This window comes from Mesoplodon bidens (genome assembly GCF_964165515.1).
Source record: "Mesoplodon bidens genome assembly, chromosome: 1".
Taxonomy (NCBI): Eukaryota; Metazoa; Chordata; class Mammalia; order Artiodactyla; family Ziphiidae; genus Mesoplodon; species Mesoplodon bidens.
In genome coordinates, this window is record NC_138176.1 from 159,061,157 (window position 1) to 159,075,240 (window position 14,084).

At 41.6% G+C, this 14,084-nt stretch overlaps 1 long non-coding RNA gene across 3 annotated transcripts in view; it reads right to left on the reverse strand.

Moving 5' to 3' along the window:
* Window positions 1-12,792, reverse strand: part of LOC308622935 — a 115,163-nt gene extending 102,371 nt beyond the window's left edge. For 2 of the 3 annotated variants that reach the window (XR_014016707.1, XR_014016708.1), the window contains exons 1-2: window positions 12,612-12,792; window positions 12,395-12,492 (exon numbers count right to left, since the gene is read on the reverse strand). This is a non-coding gene — a long non-coding RNA (uncharacterized lncRNA). Of the gene's footprint in view, window positions 1-5,544; window positions 5,661-6,414; window positions 6,468-12,394; window positions 12,493-12,611 lie in introns of all 3 variants that reach the window. The other variant, XR_014016709.1, reaches the window with a different exon arrangement.
* Window positions 12,793-14,084: the final 1,292 nt, after the last annotated feature.

A 14,084-nucleotide genomic window follows, 5' to 3' on the forward strand; every position in this document is an offset into this window, starting at 1 on the left:
AGAAAGATGGAACAAAAGACTGAAGGCATGTTATAGTAAAATATGTTGTTGAACTCCAGCAGACAAAGACATCATGGGCTTCTCAGTCACCATGATATGGAATATCTGTTGATTAAGTTTTTCTTCATGAGTGAACTTCTTTCTATAACAACACATGGAAGTAGAGAGCAATGTACTATTCAGTAGTATATCTTTTCCAGGAATATACTGATTGGGGACTATGGATAAATGCTAAAAACTGCTGTAACAAATAAGTAACAACATTTCAATAGTGGGACATAATAGAAGTTGATTTCTCACTTAGATAGAGTTGAGTTTAGATACAATGGAGTATTACTCAGCCATAAAAAGGAATGAAATTGGGTCATTTGTAGAGAAGTGGATGGACCTAGAGACTGTCATTCAGAGAGAAGTAAGTCAGAAAGAGAAAAACAAATATCGTATATTAATGCATATATGTGGGATCTGAAAACAAAATTGGTATAGATGATCTTATTTACAAAGCAGAAATAGAGACACAGACGTAGAGAACAAAAGTATGGATACCAAGGAAGAAGCGAGGGGGTGGGATGAATTGGAAGATTGAGGTTCACAAATATACACTATTGATACTATGTATAAAATAGATAACTAATGAGAACCTACTGTAGAGCACAGGGAACTCTACTCAGTGCTCTGTGGTGATCTAAATAGGAAGGAAATCCAAAAAAGAAGGGATATATGTATATATATAGCTGATTCACTTTGCCATACAGTAGAAACTAACACAACATTGTAAAGCAACTATACTCCAATAAAAATTAAAAATAAATAAATAAATAAAGTTTATCCCATAAGCATCACTTCAAAAAACATAGAAAGCAAGTGTTCATCATTGTCAGGCTGCTCTCCTCCATGTGGTCACTCAGGGTCTCAGGCTCTTTCGGGCTAGTATCTCTGTCATTCCCTTGAGTTTAGAGTCCTTTAAGCCTAGACAGTGCACAGGAAAAGAGACTGGAAGATAGATTATGGGAGGCTATATAGGCCAGTCTTGGTGAGCTTTCTGCACATCACTTCCCTCTCATCCCATTGGCTAGAACTTGGTCCATGGCCACACTACCTGCATGGAAGCTGGGAGATGCAGCATAGCTGTGTGCCAAAGAAGAAGCAAAATCAGGTTTGATGAGTGACTAGTCACCTTCTGCCACTCCACTGAAACAAAATTTTCTCCTACTAGGTGGGCCAGCTTGGGCAAGTTAGTCTCTCTCAGACCCAGTTTTCTTACCAGTAAAATCAGGATAATAATGGTGCTTAACTCACAGGGAGGTTGTGAGATGAGGCTCAGATGAGATAATGCATGTAAAATGATAAGCTCAAAGGCTGGGATATTCTATGTGCATTAGTTATTATTAAGATTATAATTATTACCTATTACGATTATTACTGGTATTAAAACTACCCTTTTTTTTTTTTTTTTTTTTTTTTTGTGGTACGCAGGCCTCTCACTGTTGTGGCCTCTCCCGCTGCAGAGCACAGGCTCCGGACGTGCAGGCTCAGCGCCCATGGCTCACGGGCCTAGCCGTTCCACGGCATGTGGGATCTTCCCAGACCGGGGCACGAACCCGTGTCCCCTGCATCGGCAGGCAGACTCTCAACCACTGCGCCACCAAGGAAGCCCAAAACTACCCACTTTTATGCCAAGGGCATTCTAAGCAAGAAGTTATCATTAAAAAATTTTTTTTCTGGATCCCTTGGGTCTCTGAAAAGCTGCAGCTGCCTTCATAGTCTGTCATCCCCACCATTAATTCCACCCTCAGTTTCTCTAGCTGCCTTTTAAATCCTAAGCCACTAGGAGGAGAGAAACAAAGAGTTCAGTTCTTTGACCATATATATATTAAATATCAAGTTTTACAAAAGACAGTATTATCCATCATCAGACAATGATAAACTATAATGAAATATAATTTCACTTGTACTCAACCATGCATTTTATGAGAATACCATAAAGTTTTACCATTGGCCTCAAAAAGCAATAGTAAACCCCTATGATTCCTTATGTTCTACTTTCCTGGGTGCCTTCAACAAAGACAACTATTGATTTTGAGTTGTCTGAAGTACACTCTATAAATAATTATCCTCAGTCCATGGCTTTCTTTTTACAAGACTCAAATAATGGGGAAAAATAGGGAGGTACCACAGAAATACACATCCAAGACAGTTGTATGGAATCTTGTGGTTAACGGCAGCCTCCATTTTAGTTGTGCTCAAAGCTGAATCCAGAAGCCAAAATCCTAGCAGTGCAGATCTGTCTCGAATAGAAACCCACATTCTTTCTAAAACTAAACTGAGTCAAAACAGAGACAATAGAGATGTATTACTTCAATTGCACAGAGGACTCCAACCTTCATAGGTTTTTTAATGATCCATTATTGTATTTGATCCTCACAACACCCCTGTGATAGAGATAATAAGCCCCATTTTACAGATGTTTTAAAAAGTAAATAAATAAGGCTCTTAATTAAAAGAGGTTGCCCAAGGTCATAAAGTTGTAGCATACTTGTGACAAGAGCCCAGTTCTTCTGTTCTGATTCCTGGAGCATCACTCATTCCTAATTGCTGACTTCTCATCATGCACTATCAAAAACTAGGATGCACCCAAGTAGAAGGGAATATATCAAAGGAGCCAACTTAGAAATATGTGGGCTGGGGGAGAGACAAAGAAGCGAGAGGCTGTGGAAAATGTATCACAACCTCAACACAGTCCAAAGTCAATGACCCCGAATGAAGCTGGGAGAGATGAAATCCTTAAAAAGTCAGGGGGATTTAATTCTGGAATGGATGCAGGGATGAGATGCTAATTCCAGGGGTGGCCCCCTTAGAACCAAGGCGACATGACACCTCAACTGGATCATACTCCAGTGGCCCAAAGGAATATGGGCAGCCATGGAGCCTCCTGCATCCTTAGAGGAGAAAGATGCCCTTAAGTCTTCTGAAGTCCCTGGCCTTCCACCTTCACACAACAGAATGACTACGGTAAACCACCAAGCTGCCTGAGGTGACAATGGCCAGAGGACACAATGGTGTGTATGAAAGGAAGCATTTCAAACAGTGGGGGTTTATTTCCTCTCTTGCTTATTTCCCCAAAATGCCTGCAGAAAAGAAAGATAATCAGCATCTGAGCAGCTGTGGACAGTTCACAAGGAGATGCTTTGTTCTTCCTAACCGACGGGAATTTATTTTCAGACTTTAATTTAAAACGCAGAGCTAACCCCAAACCCATCATTACAGTTGCTTACTAATCCTCTCTAGCTTGTGTATTTCCTTCATCACTGCGTGAATTTTTGTTTTGTTTTGTTTCGTTATGTCGTGTTTTTTCCCCGTCTCTGATTGCTCTCCTCAAGCTTGCTGTAAGGTATGCAGGTGGGTGCGGTGGGTACACATGGAGACATTTGCACTGCCTCTGTCTCACCTACAGGACTGTCACCTACAAGCAGAGATTCTACTACAAAGGCAGTAAAACCACCTGCGGGAGGCACAGAGGCTCCAGGGCGTCCTGGAATCACTTGGAAATGAGGTTGCCTTGTGCATACCCATAATTGCAAAAACTCATCTGTAGCCTCCATTGCCCCCACCAACCTCCACTACCTCCTCTTCTACCCCAAATCCTCCCCGGAAAATATAAGTTCCTCCCAAGCACATGTTACCCAAAGGGTAAATGCAGTCGTCTTACAGAAGCGTTTACGCTTGAAGACAATAATAAGAAATGACTAGAAGAAACCAGTGGTGAGTCAAAAGCTAGTAGCAGCTGATAGCTTTTTTACAACCTGTCTCAAGCAATTGGTAAGGGTGATTTCAACCCACCCATGGGAGACACCCAGCTGGTTAATGGTCTGCCCCAATCTGCATCAGATCTTTCTGACGACAGCCTCCTCCCCAAGTCATCTAAATGAAAAGGCGAGTGAGTACACCTTTGCCATCAGCTGTTTGCTGCAGTGCTGTCTTGTCTTAGGTGAACCTCGTCATTTGGAGCCTGATGTTAGGAAAAAAGGATAAAAGGCTGTTTTCACATTTTATCTAGGCTGTTCTTGGAGTTTGAAAGGCTTCTGTTCTACACCAAAGCCCTCAGTGGCTTGGCAAATATGACAAGTGGGGGGAGACTGGAACCTTATTCTAACAGTCATCTTCGAGGTAGTGCCGAATTTCATATAAGGACAATCAGGACAATCATTAGAGCCTTTCCTCCATCACCAGGTCCTTGAAGAGGGCTGAGTTGGACTCTAATATGCATTCCCAGCAACACCCTACTCAGAGATCTTCCGGGCACAGTGAATGTTTTTCCAACTGAATTGAATGCAAAGGAGTTTATACTGAAATAGCCAAAGGATCCCTTTCCTATCAAAAAGGTCTCCTGGGGGGTGATTTTCATTATCTCCTTGGCCTTTTTTTTTTTTTTTTTTTTTTTTTTTGCGGTACGCGGGCCTCTCACTGTTGTGGCCTCTCCCGTTGCGGAGCACAGGCTCCGGACGCGCAAGCTCAGAGGCCATGGCTCACGGGCCCAGCCGCTCTGTGGCATGTGGGATCTTCCCAGACTGGGGCACGAACCCGTGTCCCCTGCATCGGCAGGTGGACTCCCAACCACTGCGCCACCAGGGAAGCCCTCTCCTTGGTCTTTTATACACTTTTTTCAGGTTCTCTGACACAAACATTTATTACTTTCATAATCACTTACTTGAAAGTCAGTTGTATAAAAAAATGAAGACTCCTTAGAAGCCCCTAAGACACTGCCTCTAAGAGGGTAAATCTCTATTCTGAAAATACATAAAATAGAGGCTTCGCCATGATCCCTACAACCTTAGCTTTATGAAATGATCATCTGCACAGAGAGGGGAAAAATCTGTGTTGGACCAAGTCTTACACATCTCTGAAGCTACCAGGATACAGATACCATATACATACATTATGTACCTCATATACGTATGTGCGTGTACACACACATGTGTAAAACTCTGACTACAGCTTCAGGGTTTCAGGTTAGGCATTTAGGTAACATTTATTTCCTGGCTGGAAAGGTAATTTAAGCCCTAGATTCTAGAGATGTGTTAAGTTTTTTAGCCACAAAACTAGATAGGTCTTGGGATTCCCTGGTGGCGCAGTGGTTGAGCGTCTGCCTGCCGATGCAGGGGACACGGGTTCGTGCCCCGGTCCGGGAGGATCCCACATGCCGTGGAGCGGCTGGGCCCATGAGCCATGGGCGCTGAGCCTGCGCGTCCAGAGCCTGTGCTCTGCAACGGGAGAGGCCACAACAGTGAGAGGCCCGCGTACCACAAAAAAGAAAAAAACCTACATACGTCTTAATAAGAGCCCGATCAGCATAACTGATGAAGCTCCAGTTTTCCTCAACCCCCAAAACTTTAGTTTTTTACCACACTGGAAGGGTCAGGGTTGCTACCACCGTCTGAAAGGATTCAAGTGCACTGGAGCAAGCTTTCGCCGAAACCCTGCACTACATTGGAGTGCTTCTCCCAAACGTCTGGGGGCTCCACAAGTCGAGAGGAAAATGTGTACCTCAAATTCAATGGAGAGAAGAGTGTTGATCCCTCCTCTGCTCTGTCTGGACAGTGGCAGGGATGCTGCCTGACTTCTCTCTAAAGTTTCCAAGATTTCTTCCATTTCTCTTTTGACTGGAAACAAGACATGAAGAGAGAAAAATTCACTTGTGCCCTGCCATCCTTTCTTCTGCTGAATTGCTAGCTTTGTTCTTGCCTCTCTGTATTCGTCAAAGGCTACTCCAGAAGCCCAGACAGGTACCTGGCTCTAACTAGCTTCTTTGAAAAAGCAGGCCACGGAGGCCAGTGGAGGGTGCTAGGGTCATTGATTCAGGTAAAGCACGAAGGCAGGGAAAGAGCCTGGGTTAAGGAGACGGAGGGGCTCACTGCATCCAACCCTTGCTCCCTCTCCCAGATCAGCTTCTTTCTGCGTATCAGCTGTGTTTTCTCTTAACTTCGGTAAGAAAGTTTGATGACTTTGCTCCTGGAAGCTCTTGTCTCATACATCACAATGGAGATTAAGGCTTCAGTTTGAAAATCTAGGGAAGGACTCTGACCTCCTGGCTGGGGCTGTTGTGAGGTTAGGGTTCCAAAACAATACTATGTTCATTATTTCATTTGAACCCTACAAGAAAACTATTTACAAATATTATCACTTTGTTTCAAAGATGAGGAAACGGAGACTAAACAGGCTTAAGTGGCTTTCCCAGTGTCTCAGACTTCAAGAGAGCAGAGAAGCCCCTGTAGTAGAAGATAGAAATAGAAGGTAATAATAAATATGCTGTAATAGTTAAAATCAATGTATTGTTTTACAATGATTGCTTTACAATCAATAAAAATCAATGTATTTGTTTCTATTGTTTGGTGCTAAGCAGCTTTTATGCATTACCTCATTTATCCTTCCATGAACTGAACGGTGAAGGTTCTGTTATTATCATCATTCTACAGAAGAGAAAACCAATAGGTGAGGAGGTTTAATAGCTTGCCCAAGGGTACGTGGTAAGGGAAAAAGACTCTGCCACGTGTGCACTCTGAGCCACTAATCTGCAATGTGGTCCCTCTGCCCAAAGATCTGTTAATCTATTAGCATGAAAAAATCCACTTTGTGAAACAATAATGACAGACAATATATATATAATTCAATGGTAAATTGCATAGGATACAGCATGTGCTCTATAGGAATTCAGAGCAGGAAGAAATTAAATCCATGTGACCTAAAGTAGTCAGGAAAGACTTGATGAAAGTTCTGGGGTCCAAAGGATGTAGAGGAGTTAGCTGAAAAACGTGTTGAGGGGACAGCATTTAAGGAAGGAGGACAGCATAAAAAAGATAGTCAGTCAAAATAACTTTGGTGGGGGCTTCCCTGGTGGCGCAGTGGTTGGGAGTCTGCCTGCTGGTGCAGGGGACGCGGGCTCGTGCCCCGGTCGGGGAGGATCCCACATGCCGCGAGGTGGCTGGGCCCGTGGGCCATGGCCGCTGAGCCTGCGCGCCCGGAGCCTGTGCTCCGCAACGGGAGAGGCCACAACAGTGAGAGGCCCGCGTACCGCAAAAAAAAAAACAAAAACCAACTTTGGTGTTTTTGAGATAGAAGAAAATGAGTAGAATGGAAAAGCCAGTCTCTGAATCGTCTTCGTTTTCCCATTACTTCACCTTAGTATTATCTTTTTTTTTTTTTTTTTTTTTTTTTTTTGCGGTATGCGGGCCCCTCACTGTTGTGGCCTCTCCCGTTGCGGAGCACAGGCTCCGGACGCGCAGGCTCAGCGGCCATGGCTCACGGGCCTAGCCACTCCACGGCATGTGGGATCTTCCCGGACCGGGGCATGAACCCGCGTCCCCTGCATTGGCAGGTAGACTCTCAACCACTGCGCCACCAGGGAAGCCCTATCATATTTTTAATAATTCAGAGCCCTCCTTTAGAATCTGATAAAGCCTGTGGGTTCTTTTTCCTCATTAAAATGTACATATACTCTGATATCACTTATATGTGGAATCTAAAAATACAACAAACTAGTGAATATAACAAAAAAGAAGCAGATTCACACATATAGAGAACAAGCTAGTGGTTACCAGTGGGGAGGGGGGAGGGACAATATAGGGGCGGGGAGTGGGAAGTACAAACAGTTGGGTGTAAGATAGGCCATAGGACTGTATTGTACAACATGAGGAACACAGCCAATGTTTTGTGAAAAAAATGCTTAAAATGGTAAATTTTATGTTATGTATATCTAACCACAATAAAACAAGGAATAAAAAAATTATGCCATCCTCAAAATAAATAAAGTCAGCATTCTTAAAAGGAAAAAAAAATTTTTACATGCTCTCTAAAAATTGTACTGTTCATAAACGCTACAACTGACGGCCCCCGCACCCAGCCATATAGAACTTCCTTCCCCAAACAAGCCTATCCATGAAACTCTGCTGCAGAACTTCTGCACTAAAATGTCCTAGGTTGGATTGTTTTTTAGGTTAAATAGAGCCAGGTACCAGGTTGTATGGGAACTACTTAAGACATGAAAACCTGGACTCTATGTGCTGGTAATTTCAGCCTCAGTCTAGGTCCTCAACACCCATGTCCTGAAGTACTCTGCTTCTTCATTTGGAAAATATTTATGGAATACCAAAAATATTTATGGAATACCAATACAAAATATCTGTGCTGGGCTCTGGCAGGGCCCAGTCTCCCAAGAACTCATGACTGACTCCCTTGTGTTGGTTTTCACGCTGACATTTCTGTCCATCATCTAATCTTGCCTTCCTCCTTTCTCCGTGGATTGTAGGATGCTTTAGCATTTGGAAGGGTTCAGGATATACTCCGTTACCCTAATGCTTCCTTTCTCCAGCCTACATACTTGATTCATCTCACATTTGCCTGCTGAACAAATCCTTTTTAGATAATTTCACTGTCATCTCTAGGTTTTCTAAACTACAACTCTCTCTTTATAAGTGGATGCTATTACGTATCTAGAAGGTCGTGTGGCTTCTCGGAAGCCAGGCACCTTCAAAGCCAAAGTTCAAAATTTGGCTCAACCACTTCCTGGCTGGAATGTCTTAGGGAAGATGAAACTCATTGGTCTTGGTTTTTGGATCTGATAAGTGGGAGTAATAATAATGTCTGATCTCGGATGGCCTCGGCCTGCAGCAGCTTGAAGCAAGATTTCAGTTCCTCAGCCAGCGACTGGAGTCCGGCCACGGCAGTGAGAGCGCTGAATCTTAGCCACTAGACCACAGGGCCAGTGGCCAGTGACAAGGCCCTGGCCCACTGGCTTTGTAGAAATGAATTTCCAAAAAATGATGGAAAGTAGTGAAACAAGTAAAGTGTTTATTAGGAGGAAAAAGGGTACATGTGGCTAGACACATGGGCGGGCTCAGAGAAAGAGTCACACCCTCGTGGTAGCTTGAATCACTTAAGGCATTTCTTCTGGGTTTCCTTTGGCCAATCATCTTGCTTTGTCTGGTTCTGAGTCCATATTTGGTTTATCTCAGGGTCCTCCCATGTTCTGCGTGCATCTCCTAGCCAAGATGGATTACAGCACAGAGGCTTATGGGTAGGTTGACGTCACCTACTATGGGGTGGTGCCCCCTCCCCTTTTGACCTCCAAGGAGCCTTTCTGAGCACATATAGTGAGGAAGTTCTCCTTGACTTCAAGAATGAGGAATACATGGTCTCTTTATGTTTTATCTGGGCAGGGCTCAGCTCTCTGCCCTGCTATTATCTTTATCTTCGAGCATCTGTCCACAGGGGACAGGCTCCAGCCTGGGGCCCACCTATCTCCTGCCTCATGTCTACATTTCACAATTATCATACAGGAAAGAAGTAATTGATACCTGGTGTTTGGCATTTAGTAGCTGTTCAGAAAATTAAAGTATATGTATTTTTTCATATTTTTCAACTTGTGTATTGCTTTACCTTTACACTCTTGGAGAGCAAAACAAATCAACAAAAAAGCTAGAATCATGTGTCATTGAATCGTGAGAGGGGGAGGAAATTTCTTGTGGCGACGTTAAAGAAGTAATCAGCGCTTTCTTTGTGTAACTCAAAGTTTAGAATTATTCCTGAGTTCAGTTATTAGATAGTGTTGCCCAAATCCAGTTCCCTACTTCAAATGAGGTACATGTCCTAATTATTTGGCTAACCATGCAATAAGAGACTTTTTACTTTAAAGCATCAGTTTTGAATCCCTGTGTTGCTAGGGATATATTTCAGTGCCAGGGGACCTTGTTAGACCACTTCCCGTAATCAATTAGTCTGCGTATAAGCAAGGCTATAAATTCTTTAACTATCCTCTCCCTATAGGTTTTGATAATTTTCTTTCTTCTTTTTATTGAAGATAAAACACCCAAGAAACACCCTAAGCAGTTGCCATCGCATTTCAGATAGTTTAAAAGTTTTATCCTTTTCTGGCTCAGCTTCTCATCCAACAGAAAGCAGGGGGTCCACTGCAACCCCTCCCTGTCTCAGGGCAAAAAGCAAGCCCACTCTCGGCTCCCCGAGGATTCCAGACAAAAGCACACAGTGCCTTGGAAAGTAACTGTGGATGCAAAATACCACCATTAGAGGAACTATTTTAAACGAAATTGATCCTTTGTTCTTTCGCCAATTGGCTAATCCTCCTCTTGAGACGTGCTTCCATTTCAAAAAGCTAAAAACACAGTTCTCAGACTGAGACTTAGAGGAGGTGTGGGATGTGCTGACACAGACATTAAGTAGGATTGAGCCAACCGGCAGCTGCATCTTGATTAGCTACTTGAGTATTTCTCCAGGCTCTGCACTCTTGTGGCAGAAGCATATCTGAGGAAGGGAGAGAAGTTAAGGGAAACCTAGAGCAAGGTCTGGGTGTCTGAGTCAGTGATGATGCTGACCAGCGTGGTCCATTACCTGCACCCCAGCCACTGGATTCTAGCAGTGACCTTCTTCCCTGCTGGGATTTTTAAATAGTTCCAGTTTCCCTGACTTTCATGAGAAAATTCTGGTATCCTGGTCTTCATCTTCACAATATGGTCCTGGGGAGAATCCTCAGGTGTAGGCAGCAAAACTATTCAATCTACCACATGGGGTTCCTGTTGCATTCCCCTTAAGGGAGGATCCGGGGTGGGAGGAAGGGGAGACATAAGGGATGGGGGTAGGATGGGCTAAGTCTAGGAAGGCAAGGGCGTGACCAGAGCCTCATGAAGATCTCTCTTGAACTGAGTATTTATAACTTTCTTTTTTTTATTTTTAAGCTTTTGTAATTATTTCATCATTACATGGTATCTGTTCAATGTACAAATGTAGAGAGACAAAATAGAAAAAAGAATATTCATAACCCCAAACTCCTTAATCCTTCCAGTCATTTATAAGCATATATATGTATATATACATCTTTTACATAAATGAGATAACTATAAATGTTTACTTAATTATACATCATTCATTCATTTGGGGCTAATAAGTTATGATGATTAATTTTATATGTCAATTTGACCAACTACCAGGTTCCGAGATATTTGGCTAAATGCTATTTCTGGTGTGTCTGGGAGGGCATTTCCAGATGAGATTAGCATTTGAATTAGTAGATGGAGTAAAGCAGATTGCCCTTCCCAATGTGGGTAGGCATCATCCAATCCCCAAATGCACTCTCTCTGCCTAACTATTTAAGCTGGAACATTGGTCTTCTCCTATACCATCAGCTCCCCTCGTTCTCAGGTCTTCAAACTGGGACTGGAATTATACCACTGGCTTCCTGAGCTCCCAACCTGCAGAATATATATATATATAATATATATATTATATATATATTATATATATATAATATATATAATATATATATTATATATATATAATATATATTATATATATATATTATATATATATAATATATATATTATATATATATTATATATATTATATATATATTATATATATATAATATATATTATATATATATATATATATAATCTGGAGAACCCTAATACATAAACGTACATTTATGTTAATATTTTTAGTGGTTGCATAGAATTTCATTGTATTACTGAAACATAATTTAATTTTTTAGTTTCCTGACTGGGGCCATTTATATTGTTTTCAAATTTTTAGCTATTATAAGCAACCAAGAAAAGCATCCTTGAACATACATTACTGCACATTCTTCTAAACATCCTGGTGGGCATGTGGTTTAATCATCCATCCCAACCTCCCTCGTTTCAGTGCCTGGATTACAATAGATGATGTAGGCCCTGGATTACGACAGATGATGTTGCCTGGGGTAAAGGAAAGCACAGCACTGCACACTCCATCCAAAGAACTGACAGAAGCTGGGTCATTTTAGGCCTCCTCAGAGGTTCTGACACCACCATCATCCTCAAATTATGATTGAACAGTTGCTTTGTGGGGAACACACAGAGCACATATTTCTCAGACAGATCAGCTAATTCAGCACTACTAAGCACAGCCTGGGGGGCCACCTGATAAGATAAACTCCGCCCAACCTACAAAGAATCTAGGTCAGAAATGACACTTTTCAGTCGCTTAAGGTGTTAAGGGACTCAGAACAATAGGATCATATCATATAGTCCTTTTATTCTCACTCTGTTTTGAATGGTTTTAGAATAATTTTTAAACATAGCAGCTCTAAGATGGATGCAGTTGGGAGGCTGCACTGGGGAAACAGTGAATTGGAGCAGGTAAGTGTATCTGTCTCCAATTAGCAGTGCTGTCAGTACACATCATAAAATATTCAAAGGCTTCCCAGGAATGTCAACTTATTCATAATTGACTTAAATGAATCACTGACAAAAGGCCTTTAATCTCTCATATAACACATCTCTAAAAAATTAAAACTGGAATCACAGTTCAGTAAAAAAAAAAAAAATCCAGCAAGGGTTCCACTCACCTAGATGGATTTGTCATTTGATGTGTTGGCTTCGTGAAGCATCCCGTATTTGAAGCAGCCCAGGACTTGGTCTCAGTGGTCTTTAGTGTAAGACATATCTAGGAGGATATAAATGGTATTGTCCTTCATGTTATCAGTGGAGTCTTAATTTATTTTTCATTTGGAAAAAAAAAATCAAAAAACAAAAGAAAGGAAGATAAATCCTTAAACAGCTCACCTTCACTGTATCGACAATGTTTTAAAGTCCAAATGCAGGTGTTTAGAAGAGCCGCAAATGGAAACAACTTCAGTGTGTCCTCTGTCCCTGAAAACTCTTTGCAGGGATGTGCCATGTTGTACCAGCTGATGAGAGCCAGCGGGACACAACCCTTCCCAAATCTGTATGAAATGACATTCACTGGGTAGCTTGAAATTGGTCATAGTGGGAGTTTTTACCATGGAGATTGGCAAATGCTGCTAATCAGGGCTTTTTTTTTCCCCTGAGAGCCAGTCGTTAAACATTTACTAGCACTTCACTGCTTCCTGCCCTTGACCACAGCCCAATAATCCTCTCCTCTGACCGAGCATTGCCAGTGCAGAGGTGAGCCTCTGGCTGACCACACACATACTCTTTGGAACATTCAAGAAGTATTTCTTTATTAATTAATAAAAAACTAATCTTAGACTCATGAATAATGGGCATTTTCTTCTACCCTCAGAAAAGACTGAAATTCTACTTACAATTCTCATTTTCACTTTAATATTCCCAAGACACATTGACACGCTGAACTCTCACAGTAGTTAAAATAAGAAATTAAATTAGGAACTCTTGAGCAGCTTATTATAAATTGCTCATATGTCCATTTGTCAAACCATTAAAGTTTTCAGAATGGCTGTGACTCTTTCCTGGGTTGTTCTGGTCGGTGAGCAAATTGTACAGGCAAGCATGTCCCTGAAGCCTGCCCCGGTAAACATTTAGTATTCAAGTGCATTGATTGGTTCATATTCCACAAGCCCCAGAGTTGGATCATAAGTGAGAGCTGCTACTTCTCTGTTATGAATTAGCATCTTTTCACATGAATGTATTAATAGCCATCATTAATAATTATCTGAGCATGAAACTGACAGACAAAAAACTTTCAGGTTATGACTCTATCACACCAATTTCATTTGTTGATTGATTTATTTAAATTTCATGGTTAAGATAATACCAATTTTAGCTATGCTAACGTACATGGATCTTAATTCTTTCTCTGCCAGACTGCATTACCAAACAAAATCCTTTTCGAATTTTTAAAATTTTTTAGTGGATAAGAAGGATTGAATAGGAACCAAGGTATGTAGAAAATGCTTAAAATATCCCATTAGAGACCCATAGATCACAGATGCTTTAGTGGAATACTAAACTACTCTCTGTGCTGACCATGCATTCTAGTAAAAACTTGGAAACTCCAACTGGCTGCTTGGGCTCAAAAAAAAAGACGAAAGAAAGAAAGAAAGAAAGAAAGAAAAGGCAATGCCAATGCCACCTTTGTTTCTCTGAGTCCAGATACTATTGGGAATCTCTGAACTCAAACTTCTAACTATTTGAACTCCTCAATGGGATGGATCCAACCACCTATTGTAACAAATTACCACATTCTTAGTGGCTTAAAACAACACAAATTTATGGTCTTACAGTTCCTAATGTCATAAGTCCAAAATGGATCTT